The 19,356-nt window shown below is 44.1% G+C and overlaps 1 long non-coding RNA gene across 1 annotated transcript; it reads left to right on the top strand.

The window, feature by feature from the left end:
• Positions 1–5,790: 5,790 nt before the first annotated feature.
• LOC138498135 (uncharacterized) lies at positions 5,791–19,295 on the top strand. Its single transcript, XR_011278708.1, has 2 exons — positions 5,791–6,207; positions 16,778–19,295. It is a non-coding gene; the product is annotated as an uncharacterized lncRNA (long non-coding RNA).
• Positions 19,296–19,356: the final 61 nt, after the last annotated feature.

The raw sequence follows: 19,356 nt of genomic DNA, 5'->3' as shown, positions 1-19,356 counted from the left end.
GAGAATACAGGAAGAAGAAAGGGTTAGAGAGGAAGCAAAGAAACAGAGAGAATTTGATGAGGAAATGGAACTAAAGAGAAGACAAATGGCATGCGACATTGATCGCATTGAGAAAGAGCTAATGGAATCATATCCAGTAGTATCATGGGAGCACATAGAGGAGTTCCTTCCATCGCAAGAACCAATGCCAGGACCCTCTAGGATAAACCTAGAGGAGAATTTTCAGATAGGAAATATTGGAGACAGAATCGAAAAAGCTTATCAAGAGATGATGACAAAAAGTGAAATCAGAAATAAAGGGAAAGATGATCGATTTGAAATTTGCCAGTCACGGGGCAAGGTGGGAAGTCTGTTTAGTCTCGAGCACAGAGCTTTGTCTTTGGACAGGCTGACTCTAAACAGAGATGAGAAGGATGACAGTCATACAAGTTGGGGACAAGATATATCAGATGAAGACAGGGAAACATTCGATGGGGAGGAGGCAGCCAGTGCATGTGGTCCAGAGGGATGTTTTCAGACAGACAAGAAAGTGAGATAGTCAGATTTGGACCAACCTAAAGAGAGGAAGCCAGAGCGTATGGTATACCCAAAGCGATCTAAAGGGTGATCTCATAGTGAGAGAGGGAATTGCCACCATACGTGAGCAGATTAAGGTCATTGCCAGGAAGAAGACGATCAGGAACCATTATCCCTACTATCGATAGGCAGACGATGGGAGCCGATTGCGATTTTGGGATTTCGCAATTCCCCTTATTAGAGAAAGCAGGGGTCAGACCGCAGTATATTCCCTGGACCCAGATGAATAAAGACAATTTAAGATGCAAGTTGCCCAGCTTAACGTTGGTTGCAGGAAAATGGATTTACGAGCTAGAGAAGATGACCGCAGGGAATACTCTGGCCATAGGGGACATTAAAGGTCCCCTAGCAGCTATCCTTGGGGAAAGGGCAGACGACATTTGGACAAGAGCAGGATACTCAAGTGTCACTTCACAGAACACAGCGCATGATGGCTCGCCATTTAATAATTGTAGAGCGGCAGTCTGGAAAGCCCTTAGAGTACAATATCCTGATACGTCAGATATGGGTGCAATTATGGCATGCAAGATGCAAGAAGGCAAAGATCCGCTTGATTACATTCAAAATGTTCAAGACCAGTGGTATTTGAGAACTCGAGAGCCTTGGGGGAAATCAATACCTGTATTCTATCACATTTTATGTCAGGATTTCAATATCAGGTACAAAGACAGCTCAAGAAGCTGGTGGGTATGAACGCAAAACCATGGCCAGAGATACATCTGTCCATTGCGCACCATTGCCGATTGTTGCAAAAGAAAAATCGAAAGAGAGAAGATGCTAGGAAGCTTGAAGAAGCCAAACTAGCACAGAAGAAGCTGTTGAAGTATGCTATAGAAGGGGCGATGTTGACTAGCGGAGAAGGGCTAGGAACGCAGCAGGCAACAGGTATGCTGCAGGTGAATAACCAATGGCAGTCGGTTCAAGGAGGAAACAGATTTGTGCCGAGAGGCAGAGGAGGCTTCCGAGGTAGGGGAGGCTTTCAGAATAAACAAGGAGGCTTTCAGAATAACCAAGGTGGTTTTCAGAATGTGCAAAATGATAACCAAGGCATGATGGGAGGGCAGATTAGGAGATTCCCTTGCGCGATCATGTGGGAGCCAAGGGTTTGTACAGAATGGGCAATTCTCAAGTGGGGGCACAGCTTATCCTCCAGCATATAGCCCACAAAGTAGGGATGTGTTCGCCCAAGACAGTGTATCAGACGCAAACAATACAAATGCAACAGGCTTTGCAACCACAGCAAGCACCATTGAATCCACCACAAGAGCAGTCACAGCACGCACCCATTCAGATACAGCAGAGCTCAAACACAGGACAGTTATTGACTCCTACAATAGGGGGTGTCACTGTTGTGGGTGGGAATCCTTTCACAGGTACAGGAATAAGTATGTGACCACAATAGGACAGCTCACAGGGTGAATTAATGTGTTCAATACTATTCATAATGCCGAATCCTCAAGAGGAATTAAGGGTTGACGTTACCATAGGAGGCAAATCCTTTTCTTTTTTAGTAGACACTGGGCAACTTGCTCATGTATACAAGAGGGAAAAAGCTTTATTGTCAGGAAATGTCATGAATGCTCAAGGGTTCTCTGGAGCTACAAGTAGAGTTCCTATTACTGAGATATTACCAGTCTCTATAGGAGAATGTGATATATCTGTTCCATTATTGTATTCGAAGCAGACTCCAGTTAATATACTACGCCGAGATTTAATGACGAAGCTAAATATGACAATTTCCTTCACTGATGAAGGCATAGTGTGTTAGATGCCAGGAATACATTATTTAAATGTGAGCGAATTCATCATGGCTTTTACAGGGTAAATAGCTCTGCGAGGAACGCCGTTAGAGCCAGAGGTTTTTCACTATGGAGTACGCATTTTGTTAACATGGTTACCTGGTTTAGTGGTCAAGATTATGAGAATATCTGATGAATTTCTGTTCAGGCCCCAGTTACCTATGGACGAAGAGGGGGGTACAGATATTTCCCTTGGAATTACAGGCAGCCATAGTATGAGGGGAATAGGCAATGCTTGAAGGATTTGATGATGAGGGCAGGCCATGGAGAACAGTGATTGCTATTGGGGAAGGATACAGATTGACTAATGTCACTGACGAGGATATGTTTAAAGACAACCCATCAGATGATGTAGTAGTGTTTGTAATTAGCATTACGTACTGGATCAGGATAGAAAGAAGAGAGATCACACAGCGAATGGTGATAGGGCAGCAGCGTCCCTCATTTTTTCATGAGATTATGGAAAAAATACCAATTTCTTTATGGACTACAGGCTCCTATGACATAGGCCTATTGCAGGGGGTGGGGCAAGTTAAGATCAAGCTGAAACCAGGAGCAATTTTACCTCGAGCAAGGCAGTATCCCATGTCTCGAAAGGCAGATGAGGGTATTTATAAGACTATATCAGCTATGACGGAACAAGGTATCTTAGTGACCTCAGAGTCATCATGTAACACATGGCGTTTAATTCAGGACATGAGGCCGATACACCAGATTGTAGATGCAGAGTTTCCTCTAGTTCCGAATCCTGTGATGATTCTATGCAATATTCCTCCAGAAGCACAATATTTCACAGTGATTGACTTGAAAAATGCTTTTTTCTCAATCGCATTGCATGAAGATTCCCAAGACCTTACGTCATTTACGTTCAGTCAGACTAAGCTGAAAAGTACATGTTTGCCCCAAGGGTACTGTGAGTCTCCATCAATCTTTAATAGGGTCCTGCAGATGGACCTAAGCAATATTGATTTACCAAGTTTTGTGCTACAATATGTAGTTGATATTTTGGTGTGTAGCACAACAGAAGAAGAGTGCAGACGAGAATCGATTCAGCGAATTATATGATATGATATGTTATTTGTAACGTGCTTAATACCCAGAGGTTTCTAAGCATGGACCCGGGGATCAAACCAGTGTTGCTCCGTGTCGTCTTGCTTCCAAGGCGAGCACGTTGCCACTGAGCTATCCTCCCAAGACATGATTATTTTAGCAGAAATAGGATATAAAGTGGAAAAAGAGAAATTGCAGTACTGTCAGGAAGAGGTGTTGTATATAGGACAGTTAATTTCGAATGAAGTAAAGAAAGCTACACCTGAAGGCGATTATGAAAACGTCAAAACCACACATGATAAAGCAAATGCAAAGGTTTCTAGGACTGTGTAATTATGTTAGAGCATGGGTATTTGATTACAGTTCATACACAAGACGTCTGTTGCAGGCCCTGAAGAAGGCACAGGTGAATAAGGAAAACATTGAATGGACTGAGGAAATGGAGGAAGGGTTTGATGAGTTAAAAAAGGCAATCAATACAGGTCCAGTTTTAGGAATTCCTAATTATTGCAAGGAGTTATTTTTATTTTCACACAAATGGAACAGTCATGACAGCAGCACTCACGCAGAGAACTACATTGGGGTACAAACCCTTAGCATATTACAATGGGATCCAGGACCCAGTAATGAGGGGTCCCTTCCCTTGTGAACAATCGCTGGCAGCAGCCACTTTGCTAGCGAGAAATCTGCAAGCATAGTGATGGGGTGTTCCATGACTTTATTTGTTGAGCATGCTTTGTTTGCTGTTTTAGAGAAACCTAAAGGTAAACTGGCATCTCAAAGAGCTTCTGCTTATGAGGTGGTTATATAAAATCCAGTGATTAAAATAGTCAGGTGTGAAATAGTGAATCCTGCCACATTTATAGCTGAATGACTGGCAGCGGATGAGCAAGTGCATGATTGCTCTAACTATGAGGAATTCCATGACGAGATCCCAAGGGTAAAGGAAAATGCTTTAGGAGCGGTGGAGGTTCTCTTTATTGACGGTTCTTTGAAAATTGATAAAACTGATGGTGAAAGGCATTCAGGTGCTGTCGTGGTAAGGCACAGAGCTAATGGGGAATTTGAAGTGGTAAAAAGTGCAAGAATACCGTCTTACATTTCATCACAGGCTGTGGAATTGGTAGAGCTCATTGCAGCACTTGAAGGACGTGCAGAGCAGGAAGTAATGTTGAACAGTGACTCCGCCTATTTGATGTCTCCGTGCACGCAGGGTTAGCACAATGGAAAAGGAGGGGTTACCTCCGACCGGATGCCACTCCAGTGCAACAAGCAACATTATTGGAGAGGCTTATTATGGCACTATGACTCCCAGTAGCCATTGCAATAGTTAAGTGCGCAGCCCATACTAAAAGAAATGACTTTATTTAATGCGGAAACCAAGCCACTGACGAAGAGGCAAAAAGAGTTGCATATTTGCATTATATAATGAGTTTTGATACTCCAGATGTGAAGCAAAATGTTGTAATAATGGTTGTGAATGAGAGCTTGAATCAACTGTCATGAACGCAGTTAATGGAAGTTCAAGGTGGAGCTCCACCAGAAGAAAAGGAACTGTGGACACAGAGGGGGTGTTTTCTATCCCCTTCCGAAGCACTGTGGCGACAAGACAGCACTGGTAAACCGGTGATGCCGGTAGCCATATTAAGGGTGGCGTTAGAACAGCTACACTACCCTGCGCATGTCACTAGGGAGAGCCTTGCAGCAACCATTGCGGAGGACTGGTTCATACTGAAACGATTAGAACATGTTGCTTTTTATGTAGTAAACTGCATCGTATGTCAAAGGTTTACTGCTGGGCAGACGCTGAAAAACAGTCAGAGGAGTAATTCCTCGACCAAATGGTCCTTTTCAGCATTTACATATTGACTCTGTTGATATGCTGCAGGTTTTAGCTATATGATAGTGGTAGTTTGCCTGTTTTCGAGATGGATTGAAGCTGGTCCATGCATACATCCTGATGCCACTTGCGCTGTGAAATTTTAAGTAAGAGAAGTATTTCCAAGATGGGGTGTATGTGTTAAGGTCTGATAATGGGCCCCGTTTTGTGAATGAGGTATTTGAGCAAATTAGCTTACTGCTTAGCATTAAACAAACATTTTCTTCTGCTTATCACCCACAAGCGAACGGGATATGTGAGAGACTCAATAGTCTGATCAAAGAAAGAAGAGCAAAATTGAAATTAACACTGAAGAAGGGGTGGCGCATTGCCTGCCCCTTGCATTATATGCATTAAGAAATCAGCCCGGCTCTGACCATCACCCCACACCCCATGAATTAGTCACAGTGAGGCGACTGCGACCGCCTCTGTCTCCACCATCGAGGACTAGGAGTGATGCCCAACAACTGCAGAATTGTTAGGAAATGAGTTACGTGAGTACTTAACATGTATGACCGCTAGTATCTCTGTCATTTCAGATCAAGTCAAGCAGATGGGGTGTCAGTCTCAGGACACAGATGAAGACCATACAGCAACCAGAGTTAAAGAACTATGTGTACCCAAATTATTTGCTGGAGATAAGGTTCTAATAAGGAATTTCACGAGAAGTGGTACAAGCCCTGATTTAGTGGCCCTTTCGTTGTGGAGGACATTACTCTGTCAGCAGTCAAAGTCCAAGGGAGACAACCTTGGATACACCAAGGAGATGTGAAATTCTATGATGGAGAGACCGTCGCACTCCCAACCAATTCGAAAGCAAGTCAAGAAGAAGATCAGCACGTGCAGACTAGATTGATGACGAGGAAGGAGGGCGCAAAGATTATCCAGTAGCTAGACGAAAGGGTATATTTGGACTGTGGCTCCCTTGAAACACTCTTTGTAGTTGCTATAGCAAGGATTGAGAAAGCTACTGTTCTTGAGCCACAGGAGTTTGTTGACATTGGACTGTGGAATGCTAAAGTAAATGGAAACATTCCTGATTTAGACTTTCTGTTCGACGACTGGAAGAGGGGCCAGTTACCTGATTCGTTTCTCACTGAGTTTCTCTTTGGAGGTGCCCATGGTGTTAACAGATACTGATGTACACAGACTACTTCTTGCTCTTACTATCTTCATTTTTATACTCAGAGCTTACCCTGATCTTGTTGGCCGCAGTACTGACGTGCGTTCTTTTGTCCAAGATCCTAAAAATGGCCCAGCGATTAGACATTTATTGGCAGCGATTATAGAACAGATAAGACAATTACCTGAACATCTCTTTGAGCGCACAAATGGTCCTATCTAACGATGATGCACACCAACTACTTGTCATGATCTTTTACTATATGCTTGAAGTTCATCCTTATCTTGTTTGGCGGAACACTAACACTTATGTGCTTATATGAGATCCTATAGTTCGTCCTGCAATCAGCAGATTACTTGTGGAGATCATAGAGCAAATTCGACTACTACCAGAGTATTTAACAAGATTGCCTGATTAAAAAGAGTTTTTCCTTCTTTGAAAGTAATTACAGGCAATCATGTGGTCTATTGATCACATTGCAGTTACAGAAAGTGTGCAAAGTCAACGGCGCGTGGAGAGACACCGATGGTGGAGCCTAATGTATTGGTGCATAATATATGCCTGTTCAGCATTTATTATTGTGTTTCTAATTACACTGTGTATTTTGTTGGTCCCAAGAAACAGAAAGTCCCTCTAATTCTTCCTACTCCAGTGATTCATGCAGAGCCAGATATTGCACAAAGGCCAAGGCCATATCTGATTGTTCCCACTCCAGCGGTGCATCAAAAGGCAGCTATTTCGTTGACAAGTGTTCCCATGGTTCCTTCTGTAGGAGGAATGTATACTGACGTATTTAGTGAATTTCTTATGCGATCTCATTTAGCAAGAAAGAGACCCAAGAGAAGTGCAAGAGAGGATGATTATGAATTAAATAATTATTTAAACAGTACAGCACATTTGGGAATAATGTGTGGTATCAGCACATGAAAGAAGTGGGAAAGAGTGCATCAGAGGAGGATTGCTATGTATGTGCACTCCTGCCTTATCCTATGGGTAAGTCTAAGATATTCATAGCTATTGAGATAGATGTCCAAACAGCTCATTGCCTGACTCACCTTGCACTCTGCCATACAAGAGGGTAGTTCCAGTGTCAAACAGCATCTTTGGTGTGGGTGACAGAATGGTCAGCCCCAGATGAAGATGATTATGTCCAGGACTTAAAGACAAGAGCGAGAACGTTCACCAGGAATCATGTGATAAGATATGAACAGCCTGTCATGAAGGGAGCTGGAATCAGATGGGAAGTATATAGAAGAATCAATTGTCAAGGAAAGACTGATGAAGAGGTTTGAAGCTAAAAAGAAAGAGGCCAAGTGCAGATCTGGGGCACAGTACTTGCTCGAGACGGCTGGGAAGAAGGCGTAGTCATATGCAGAGCTGTGGCAATAATTAGTTGTCACAAACCAACTATCGATAAAGTGGAAAATGGATGCAAACCGCTATGGCCATGGCTTGCAAAACTTCTGACGTGGGTCGAAGACAAAGGAGGCCCGTTGCAGATAGTGCCTCGAGCAAGTGCAGAATTGTGCTTCAGAAATAATGGTATGAGAAAAGTCAGAGAAAATAAACAGTGCGGTTGAATCTTCGATGTAGCAGGAATGAAAGATGGGACAGTGTTGATAATGGATTACTAATGGCCCTATGGATCCAGAGCTTACATGAAGCTGCCCAGAAATTGGGGAGGACTATGTTCTATAGTGATTGTTTATATGTTCCAGCGTTGGTGATTCCAAAGAGTGACCTGAACATTGGCGAGATTCCAAAAGCAGATGCTCACCTGAGTTAGAAGAGATCTGCTGAACTCCTAAATCGAGTGAAGAGAGAAAATTATTTCTCAGCCAAATCGATAGAAGCCTTTGATGCTATTCCATATGAACACAGATTGTTCAGCCAAACGTCAGCAGTTTTTTCTGTTATCTTTATGCCTGGGATCCAGACGATGGCAAATACCAAATGGTTACAGATAACCATATGGGAGCTTTTGCAGACAATAAACACCACCATAAAGGGATTCAATGCTATCAAGGCAGAGCTGAGAGCCATACGATTGATGACTCTCCAGAACAGATATGTCTTAGCTATGATCACATCTATGGATGGAGGTATTTGTGCCAAAATTGGAGAATCATGTTGCTCATTAATACCTTCTCACAACTACGAGAATGGCACCTTGACAGAGGCCATAACGATGCTGACAAACCTACATGTCAAGATGGAAGACGAAGTGGAAGACATTGCTGATGACAGATGGTTCGCATCAATTTTCTCATGAGTTCCACAATAGATTGCACACCCCGTAAAGATACTAGCACCTGTAAAATCACAAAAAACATCAAATCCATTACTAGTCAAATCCAATGTGCTCTTATCAATGCACGCTCCATACCAGCCCACACCGCAGAGAGTCATGACCTGATCACAGACTTGGACCTTGATATGCTAGCCATCATGGAAAAATGCCTACATGAAGCATCTGGACCAGCCATCTGTCAAGCTCTCCCACCGGGGTACACCATACTCCGTCAGAACCTCCAAGAAGGGAGGAGGTGTCGCCCTCATTGTCAAGGAATCACTTGATTCCAGAAAAATAAAATCTGCTAGTGCAGAAAACTTTGATTCCCTTTCAGTAAAAATAGCTCTCTCACCTAACGATATTATAACCCTATACATCGTCTAACACCCCCCCTACCACCCCCGCGTCCCCTTCTTGACTTCCAAGGCAATATTCTACATCTACTAGGTGACAATCTAAAAAACAACACTAGAGCAATACTCCTAGGGGATTTCAACCTGGGCTTTAATGACCCGAACGATAAAATAGGCAACTCCTTTGCCAGAGCTCTCCTAGACATGGGATTCCCCAAAAGTCTCTGACCCGACTCACACCAAAGGTTGTACACTGGACTGGATAGCCAATCACAACTGTGCAGCTGACATCAGCTCTAATACACCACAACCATGGACCGACCACCATCTCCTACACTTCCACCTACCATCCAGATCCACTGCTAAAGCGTACACACCAGTGCCGCAAGCCATGGCTAGATCTAAACGACTCCTCACTAAAGAAAGAATTTTACCTTACATAGAAGCCTCAGCGCTCAAACCCCCATTCTCTAACAACACTTCAGAGCTTGTAGAACTTTACAACGTCACTCTCAAAGAAGCAATAGATGCTATCGCCCCACTACAGAAGAAAAAAGTGCCAAGACCATCAAACACTCCAACTCATGGTTCACACAAGATCTACTTGAAGTAAGAGCCCTCAAATGTGCAGCGCTTGCCAAATCATAATCCTGCCCTTCTGACTCCACCCAAGATGCCTACAAAACTATTGCCAAACAATACAAAAAGACCCTCACGGCAGCCAGAACCTCTTCATAAAACCTCAGTATTGACAATGCCAAATCTGAATCTAGAGAGTTGTTTGCAATATTCTAAGAACATGTCATACCCCTACTACCACACAACATACTGTGAAAGACAAGGCATGGTGCAGCAATAATCAACATGCCATGTTGTTAAAAATACACGCCGCCCAGGAAAACATGAAGGTGCACTTCAACGCCCTGCACAAAGTCACTGCTCCCGACACCATGCCTACAATCGCTGGGTCAATACCAGGCGACACTTTGTTGAATAAAAACCCAAAGCGGTTTGCCTTCAAAGATATAACCGAATCAGAAGTCCTACTACTCATGAGACATATCAAGCCATCTCTCTGTAAGGGTGACATCTGCCCAGCTAGCCTGATCAAAGATTGTGCATATTCTCTAGCTCCTTTTCTCACAGTGTTTATCAACGCCTCATTCGTCCCTCCCTCCCGCCCTCAAGGAATCATGGATTTGACCATTGCTAAAAAATAAAAACCTTGATCCTGACTCTCCTAACAATTGCAAGCCAATCACCACCGTGCCTTTCTTGTTCAAAATTCTAGATAAAGCTGCATACCTGCAGATCCATTCCTATCTGGAATCACAAAACATGTTGGGAAAAAGACAATCTGTATTCTGTCCACGTCATGGCACAGAATCCGCCTTGCTAGATCTGAAGAATCGGTTACTCGAAACAATGGACAAAGGTAAGCCTGAGCTTCTTCTTGATCTGTCGGCCGTCTTCGACCTTGTTGACCACAAGATCTTATAAAGACACCTCTCGGAGGCTGTTCTTTTCTCCCAGGAAGCCACAGCCTGGATCACGTCCTTCTTGGCAGGTTGAGCCATGAGGGTCTTCTCTGACCAGGACTCAGCCACTCCACCCCCCATCGATTGCAGAGTCCCACAGGGCTCGTGCACCTCCCCCACCCTCTTCAATCATTTCACATTAGCGCTCTTTAAAGACCTAGATGAGCACGGCGCAGTATTCACAAACTATGTCAATGACACACACATTCTCCTCCCCCTCTCTGGATCCTATGAGCAAGACCTTAACAATCTTAAGGAGATTTATGCATTCATTCAGGCTTGGATGGCGGCCAATGGCCTATCTTTCAATGGGGACAGAACAGAAATCCTACTGGTTGGCCCCAAAGAAACTCTGAATAAATTAGGCAGTCAATACAGCACCTTCAGCATCGAGAATACTGTTATCACGTTCTCTTCCGCAGTCAAAACGCTGGGTGTATACCTTGACTCCACACTGTCAACAAAACGTCAAGCCAGTGCCATCTCATCATCAGCAGCACTTAAAACCAAAATCATTAATGCTGTAAAACCCTACCTCTTTGGCAAAAACTGCCTGAACATAGCTAAAGCCACCATTGGTGCCAAGTTTGATTATTGCAATGTACTGCTCCTTGGCACCTCATCCAAAAACCTCAATAAACTACAAATCACACAAAACAATGCTCTCAGAGCGGCACTAAGCATTCCTAGGAGAGAGCACATCTCGCAGGCCAGACGAGATGCTCACTGGCTCCCAGTCAAACAGTGCATACTGTTCAAGACCCTCACCATCACCCACAGATGCCTCTCACAGTCGGCACCCCCATATCTGGCAGAATGAATTTACCGGGTGCCTGCAAATATACCTAAACGGGCCCAATACTCACACTAGCTCTCAATCCCTGCCTTCAAAAGAGTTAAAGCTTGTGGTGCCAGCTTTTCGGTGCTACCACCAAAAAACTGGAACACACTACCACTCAAGCTCAGAAATGAATCATCCTTTGCTGTGTTGAGAAAAGCACTGAAAACACAGCTTTTCAACTAGACGTTACTTGAGGGAGTTCAACTGTAACCATGGAAAATACCTACTGTATTATTGTAACAAACCATTACTGTAAGAATTACTGTAACAAACCATGCAAATGTCTTCTCTGTTCAGCTTTGTTCTCCCTATGAAAATTGTACCCAAGTGAAACCACTGTAACAGCGCCACGATGCCTCAGGGCAACTGCGCGCTTTATACATTGAAATAAATAAATAAATAGATGGCAAATATTTTCAAGTTCCTTTTAGCCCTATTGGTGATGATCATGTTTGGATTCTGTGTGATCAGGAAAATAATCACACAATGCAAGAAGACTGCAAAGAAAGCAGTAGGAATGAAGATTGTGATCGATGTCGAATCTTGGTTTGAACCCAAAGAGTTGACAGATGAAGAAATCAGAGATTACATGAAAGCCAGCATTCATGCACTTGAGGGAACAAAGTTCCTGTATCTGAAGAACCATAAGAGGTATGTGGGAAGATGGAACTACTGCAGTCACAATGGACAATGTAGTCTTATGACCTGAAGTGTGGATGAGCATGTCAAATCAGCTGGATGCCTGAAAGAGGTCTGTGAAGGGGTTAATCCACAGGAGCAGAATCTGGAGTTGTACAAAGGCAGCACAGGGCATCATGGCAGTGAAAGGGTCCATGGATAGCTATGAGGGAGGGGCTTGTGAAAATGACTGACATCTCTTTCCCCAAGTGACCAGTAAAAAGCTAAGCTGAAGGGTATTTTCCTCTAATTAATAGGAGTTCGTTATTGTGTTCTGACAGGATTCAGGTATCGAGGAGAAGGAGTGCTAAGAATGGGCATACTGAGCAAATGCCTTGGGAATGAAGTTCCTGCGTTAAACAGTTACAAATTAAGCCGTGGCCACGTTTGGCAGAGAAAGGGTTAAAGACGCCAGTTACATCAGCAGCAAGTTGTTTACATTTGCCCAGCTGTTGGAATGAAAATCTGTCACAGGAGACCAGGCTAACGACAATCGATTGAGACCAACAGAACAGCTGTGAGAAACAAAGAGGCATGGAGAAGGAGAACGAAGAGGCAACGTTCTTAACTCGTGTCCCGGAGGATGGGAGATGGCTGCTGTCTGTGATCGAGAACAGCGTAAGAGGGAAAGGAGACTGTAGTGAGGACGGCTGCTGGATGCCCGTGAGGAGCTGGTGCCGAGAGCCGTGAGAGGATGAGAGAGAGAGAATCGCAGAAGAAGCAGTACGGTGAGCCACAGCAAGTCTGACTGAAGCGAGTGGAGAAGAAGAGAGGAGCCGCGGTCGTGACAGGAAGGAAGCTGAGTACACAGCATACTAGATCATCGTATATCCTTTAAGTTTTATTTTTATGAATGAAAGAGCGGCAACTGTTTCTCGCACAAGTGCCGGGGGAGGGGGACATGTAATGAGACCGGAATCAGCCAATTAGTGGCCAACAATCCAATGATTGGGAAATATTAAAAATAAACCATAACGCCTAAAGAACAAAAAGCGCCTCAGAAGTGGGGGTTAAACTAAGAGGCCAAAAGAAGAAGGATCAATAGAACAGTACGTTTACTTAGCTTGCTACCAAAGAAGTATGTTGGGAAAAAGAGACAAACAGGTTCAATGACTTTAACTTACACCTATAAGGGGAGGGAGGGAGCCATAGAGAGGATCCTAAATTAGAACTCTCCTTGCATCTGTTTTGGTGGAAAAGATAATGAACATTTCAAATGTGAACTATCATCTCATATATAAAATAAATGGACACATATTCAGCAGCAAAATAAGAAGTAGACATGCGGCCTAAGGCGTAACAGAGAATAAACATACCAATATAGACTATGAAGATTCCCAAAGGTGGTGAAAGGAGCTAGATGTCCGCTAGTATAGAAGAATTAAACAAGTTGTAACCAAATAAAGTGTTGGATCAAAGTGCACAGCTTAGTGTTGTTACTGTTTCATGCTTGTACCAAACGTTACATTTGGTGGCAGCGGTGGGATAGAGAAAGAATCGTTACAGGGTCATAAAGATATGTACTCCAAAGAAGTACTTCTTCAGATGAGGATGTCTTGATGTGAAGATTGATGAGAGAGTGGTCGATGAATAGCCCAGAGGGGGGAGTCTAGAGGAGGAGTCAAATAACCCCACCAGAAGCTCTGCCCCATGCTGCCTATATGTTGGGGGCCGTAACTTGCGATACATGTAATTCCAGTGAGGATGCCTGTACTGCAAAGAATTCTTGAAGCAAGGTATCCATTGAGGAAGCCCTATATGCATGAACGAAGAAATAACGTTCTTCTGGAAGAAGTCCCGGAAGAAGTATGAAAATGAGCAAGAAAGAAGACTGGTGACATCATGCAAAGTTTAACTGATGCACCTGGAAAAAACACGAAAGACGTAAACCTATAGGTATTCTATAAGCTCTGAAGAGGAGGTGTCGAATATAGCAACATTTCAGAATCGAAATAAAGATGTTCGTGTGAAGAATCACTGAAGGAAATGCAAAGTCATTTTACAATTGTACAGATGCTGATACATAAGTAGACAAAGTAATCTTGAGGCTGGCTACGTAGTGAATAGATTGCGGCGATGTGCCAATGTATATACATAGGAATGTATAAAACCTGGATGTTCCACAATGCACTTTAGCTAGGCTTAAAACCCTGTGATTGGAAAAGTTTTCAGTGTGGCGCAGTTGGAAAATAACTAATGGCGAAGGAGAATTCAAGAAAGGCTTGGCTGGCACAGCACCAAGAGTCGAGGCCACAGAAAGCCTGGTTGTCTGTCAAAAAGCTTCAATGAACATGAGAAAGAAACAAACTTCTGTTTGAAGTGGAATGAAAAAACACTGAAGGTGTCAAGAGTTCATCATTTAATAGTATTATATGCAGCAAAGAGCCCAGAACGTGGTCTCCAGTCACATGGGCAGATCATAATAGACTTTGGGTCGAGCTACAACGAAGGCAGGAGATAAAACGATGCCACACTCCCTTTAATTCTCAGGCACAGAGAGCTTCTACAAGGCCAAGTTCAAAGCCTTAATTGAATGGCAGACTGCAAGAGTGATGATAGATGTTGGGCTATTTGGGTGAGGAAGCATGACCAAGCCAAACCCTCCCAGCACCTGGGGTACCAGCTTGAATGCTGCTAGAGTGCAGAATATTCCAGAAGGGTACAAGCGTGCCAACCAATTATAGCGGGCCATGTAGTGAGGAGTCCTGTAGTATGTATAACCAATGAATCGTCGTGTATTTTGTGATGATGAAGATGACTTGCACTATAGGAGGGCTTAGTTGTCCACCTGATGTTAGAGACCCAATCACAGTCCCCATCAGTACGGGACATATTCCTAGACATCTAGGACATATTCCTAGATGTTCCTTTTAAGCATATCACTTTCCACAGGGCAGGACTCAGCACCATAGGACAGTGACAGCGAGGAGTGGGGTCAGGACACTCTCCATGGACCAAGGGGCACTGGGCATGAGGGCAGGGTGGCCTTGGATGTGGTGCCAGTGCAGGGTCACACATTCACTCAGAGTACCGTTGATTAGGAGGGGTAGGTGGTAACCTACAATAACAGATACATATACACATTCTGAAAAATCATCTTTTGAAAGAATGTTATGTTACAATGGAAAAAAAAACGGAAATTCTCTAGTTATTGTTATCAGTGTAGACATAATTTGCCCTTGGGCCTCATTACAAGCTTAGTGGTAATTCGGTGGTAAATCTGCTGAATTACTGGCAAATTCGATTACTGCCACTTTACCCCATGTGTTTACCACAGGATTGCGCGTGGTGGCGTGGCTGTATAGTTTCCCATTTCTGGAGTCCATTGGTCTCCATGGGGATTTCGTCAGAATTACGCTGGAAGTAATTCCACCCCTTTTTGGCGGTCCAGTGGAAGAATTACTGGAAGTAAAGCTTCCACAATACCACCAAATGCATAGTATGGTGGTGCAGTAATGCAGTGGTAAAGTGGCGGTAACAGAATTGCCTTCTTTTACCTGCACCACCATACTTGCAATGAGGCCTACTGTGGTCACAGGAACTCTTTGTGCTTTGTGGAATCTTGAGAGAGTATTTGCACCAATCACGAGCGCAGGGAATCCTGCTCCTGAGCTGGGAGTGTAGGGTTGAAACTGTGGACAGCTGCATGCAAATAAGGTCATTCACAGACCGCCAGTCGTGACTTAGACCTGACTTAGATATGCACGTGACTTTGCATATTAAGCACACAGCATGCAGTGGTGGACATAATTTGTATATTAAGCACACAGCATGCAGTGGTACGTAGACTTTGCATATTAAGCACACAGCATGCAGTGGTGCAATGACTTTGCATATTAAGCACACTGCATGCAGTGTCACTTGACTTTGAATATAAAGTACACAGCATGCAGTGGCACGTGACTTTACATATTAAGCAACCAGCATGCAGTGGTACGTAGACTTTGCATATTAAGCACACAGCATGCAGTGGTGTGCAGACTTTGCATATTAAACACACGGCATGCAGTGGAACTTGACTTTGAATATTAGGCAAACAGCATGCAGTGGCACGTGACTTTGCATATTAAGCACACGCCATGCAGTGGTGCGTGGACTTTGCATATTAAGCACACGACATGCAGTGGTGCATGGACTTTGCATATTAAGCACACGGCATGCAGTGATGCGTGGACTTTGCATATTAAGCACACGGCATGCAGTGGTAGGCTGACTTAGCATATTAAGCACACGGCATGCAGTGGTGCATTGACTTTGCATAATAAGCACACGGCATGCAGTGGTGCATGGGCTTTGCATATTAAGCACACAGCATGCAGTGGTGCATGGGCTTTGCATATTAAGCACACAGCATGCAGTGGTGCATTGACTTTGCATATTAAGCACACGGCATGCAGTGGTAGGCTGACTTAGCATATTAAGCACACGGCATGCAGTGGTGCATTGACTTTGCATAATAAGCACACGGCATGCAGTGGTGCATGGGCTTTGCATACTAAGCACACAGCATGCAGTGGTGCATTGACTTTGCATATTAAGCACACGACATGCAGTGCTGCGCTCTCCCATTGATGTTTATGTGTTGTCAGGAATGCTGTTGACTGTCACCATGTCTTTCTAAGACCTATTTCCGTTTCTGTGTTTCAGGACCTACAGGATGGGGCGCCATTTAAATGCTGCAGTGGTTCTATCGTGGTCCGCAATTCTTTGCCTCAATCTGCAAAAAGTTCAAGTGCAAGGTGTCGACTTTGATTATTTTGCCTCAACAAATGACCTACAGTGCCAAGACTGCAGCCGTGGTCGAGTCAGCGGTTACTACTGGTGCCACACCCGTGAAGGCTGGGATTACTGCTCACCTGCTCCAAACACAGACTATTATGGCAAGCAATGCAAAGCAGACCACCCCTGTGGCTACCATGGCGAGTCCTATTGCTGGTGCTACACAGTAGCTGGAAGCTGGGGATACTGCGGGCTAGTTCAGTCAAAGGTTGTTTCCTACATTACTTCCAAAAAACGCACTCTCTGTCAAGATGAGTGCGGTAGAGCTGGCGGCACATCTTACTTCTGGTGCAACACCTTAGATGGCTGGGATTACTGCTCACCCCTGTCTGGCATGACCTACCGGAATGCACTCTGCAACGCAAACCACCCTTGTGGCTTGTACGGCAAAGACTATTACTGGTGCTACACTGGTTATTATTCCTGGGACTACTGCGGGATAGTCAGGGATAATGATTGTTGTGTAATATCTGCGGGCCTGCAATTGGCTGTAAATCCACCCAATGAATTGGCTGCAAATCCACCCAATGAATTGGCTGTAGATCCACCCAATTAATTAACTGTTAATCCACCCAATGAATTGGTCTGTGAGAAAATTGACAAAGGCAACAAGGTTATAACTCGGTTTCATGCCCAACCCACCACCAATTTGGCCAATGGGGGTTCTTATTATGATGAAGCAGCCTATCAGGTGATCAGGCGTTGGAACAATGGCTTCCTGAGGAACCAGCCTACATCCAATATTATACATACAGATCACCTCCGTCTGGATCTGCAGGGTTTCACTACCACAGGAGGGATCCGCTATTACAACTATCAGATCCAGATCAACGGGCCACGCAGACCAGGGCAGCCCAGCTCAATCACACAGGTTCTATTCCCAGTGGAAGAGTGTCTCCCAGAAAGATACGTCCGTCGAGCCTTCGTGGAGAGTCTGGTGCGCAGAGCCAGGATCACAGTGACAGTCTCCCGATCTTCCCGCACCCAAGGAGAGAATGGCAGCCATGTCAAGTGCAGAATGCATGAAGCACTTAGTCATGAAGAAATCAATCCAGAAATGTGTACTTCATAGGGTCTCTATGAGATCCACTCCAAGAAGATCCTCCTCAATTAACCTAATTCCAATGCGCCTAAGCCCAATAAGATCTATGCCAAAGTGATCCACTTAATTGGGATCCATTCCAGTGGGATCCACTCCAATAACCCCCATTCCAGTGAGCCCTATTCCAAGGAGCCTAAGCCTAATATGATCTACTCCAAAGGGATACACTCAAATGAGATCCAGTCCAGTGGGATATACTCTAATGAAATCCACTCCAATGAGCCCCATTCCAATGAGAACAAGCCCAATAAGATCTACTCCAAAGGGATACACTCAAATTAGATCCATTTCAGTGGGATCCACTCTAATGAAATCCACTCCAATGAGCCCCATTCCAATTAACCCATGCCCAATAACATATACTATAAAGGGTTACACTCAAATGGGATCCATTCCAGTGGGATCCACTCCAATAAGCCCCAATTCAGTGAGCCCTATTCCAATGAGCCTAAGCCTAATAAGATCTACTCCAAAGAGATACACTCAAATGAGATCCAGTCCAGTGGGATCCACTCCAATGAGGTCAACTCCAATGAGGTCCACTCTGATGATAGGCACAACAATGAGATCTACTTCAATGAGCTCCACTCCATTGTGACCCATGACAATGAGACCAAACAAAGTGAGATCTTATCCAAAGAAACTCTCAAATTAGGCCAACTCCACTGGGATCAATCCAATTACACCCACTTCAATGAGACCTAATCCAATGAGACCAAATCGAGTAACATCTATTCCAAAGAGATCCACTCCAATGAGGTCCACTCCAGTGAGACATGCTCCAAAGCGATACACTCAACTGTGACTCACTCTAATGAAAACTACTTTAATGTGACCCAATCCAATGGAACTCCATCCAATGAGAGCCACTCTTGTGAGACCAACTTCAATGAGATCCACTTCAATGAGACCCAGTCCAGAGGGACCCACTTTAAAAATATCTACTCCTATAGGACTCATTCCAGAGAGACACACTCCAGTGTGGAGAACTCCAGGGTGACGGTCTGTAAAATAAGGAAATACTCCTTTATGGAACATCTCCTCTATCAATAATGGAAGCCTCATTAAAGGAAGCATGTTACGAAGCCGCAAGTAATGTTGCAGCGGTTGCCTCTGCCGCTGGTTGCGCTATTCGTACACACACTCATAACAGTGTGGACCCTACCACTGGGACTCAGCGACAGTGGTGGGATTTCTTCTTCATATTTGCAACTTTATAGACTTGCTTGATAATCTTAACTGAATCATTTCTGCACTTGCAATAAACTGCACTTACTTATGGTGTAGGCGGCCATCTTTTTTTGGGAAGGTTGGTGGGCAGTGATATGAGTAAGGCTGTTTCTTG

The sequence above is a fragment of the Ambystoma mexicanum genome, chromosome 5q, assembly GCF_040938575.1.
Source record: "Ambystoma mexicanum isolate Mex_15411 chromosome 5q, UKY_AmexF1_1, whole genome shotgun sequence".
NCBI classification, from domain to species: domain Eukaryota; kingdom Metazoa; phylum Chordata; class Amphibia; order Caudata; family Ambystomatidae; genus Ambystoma; species Ambystoma mexicanum.
Note: the sequence above shows the minus strand (reverse complement) of the source record. Positions and strands in the feature narration are given on the sequence as shown.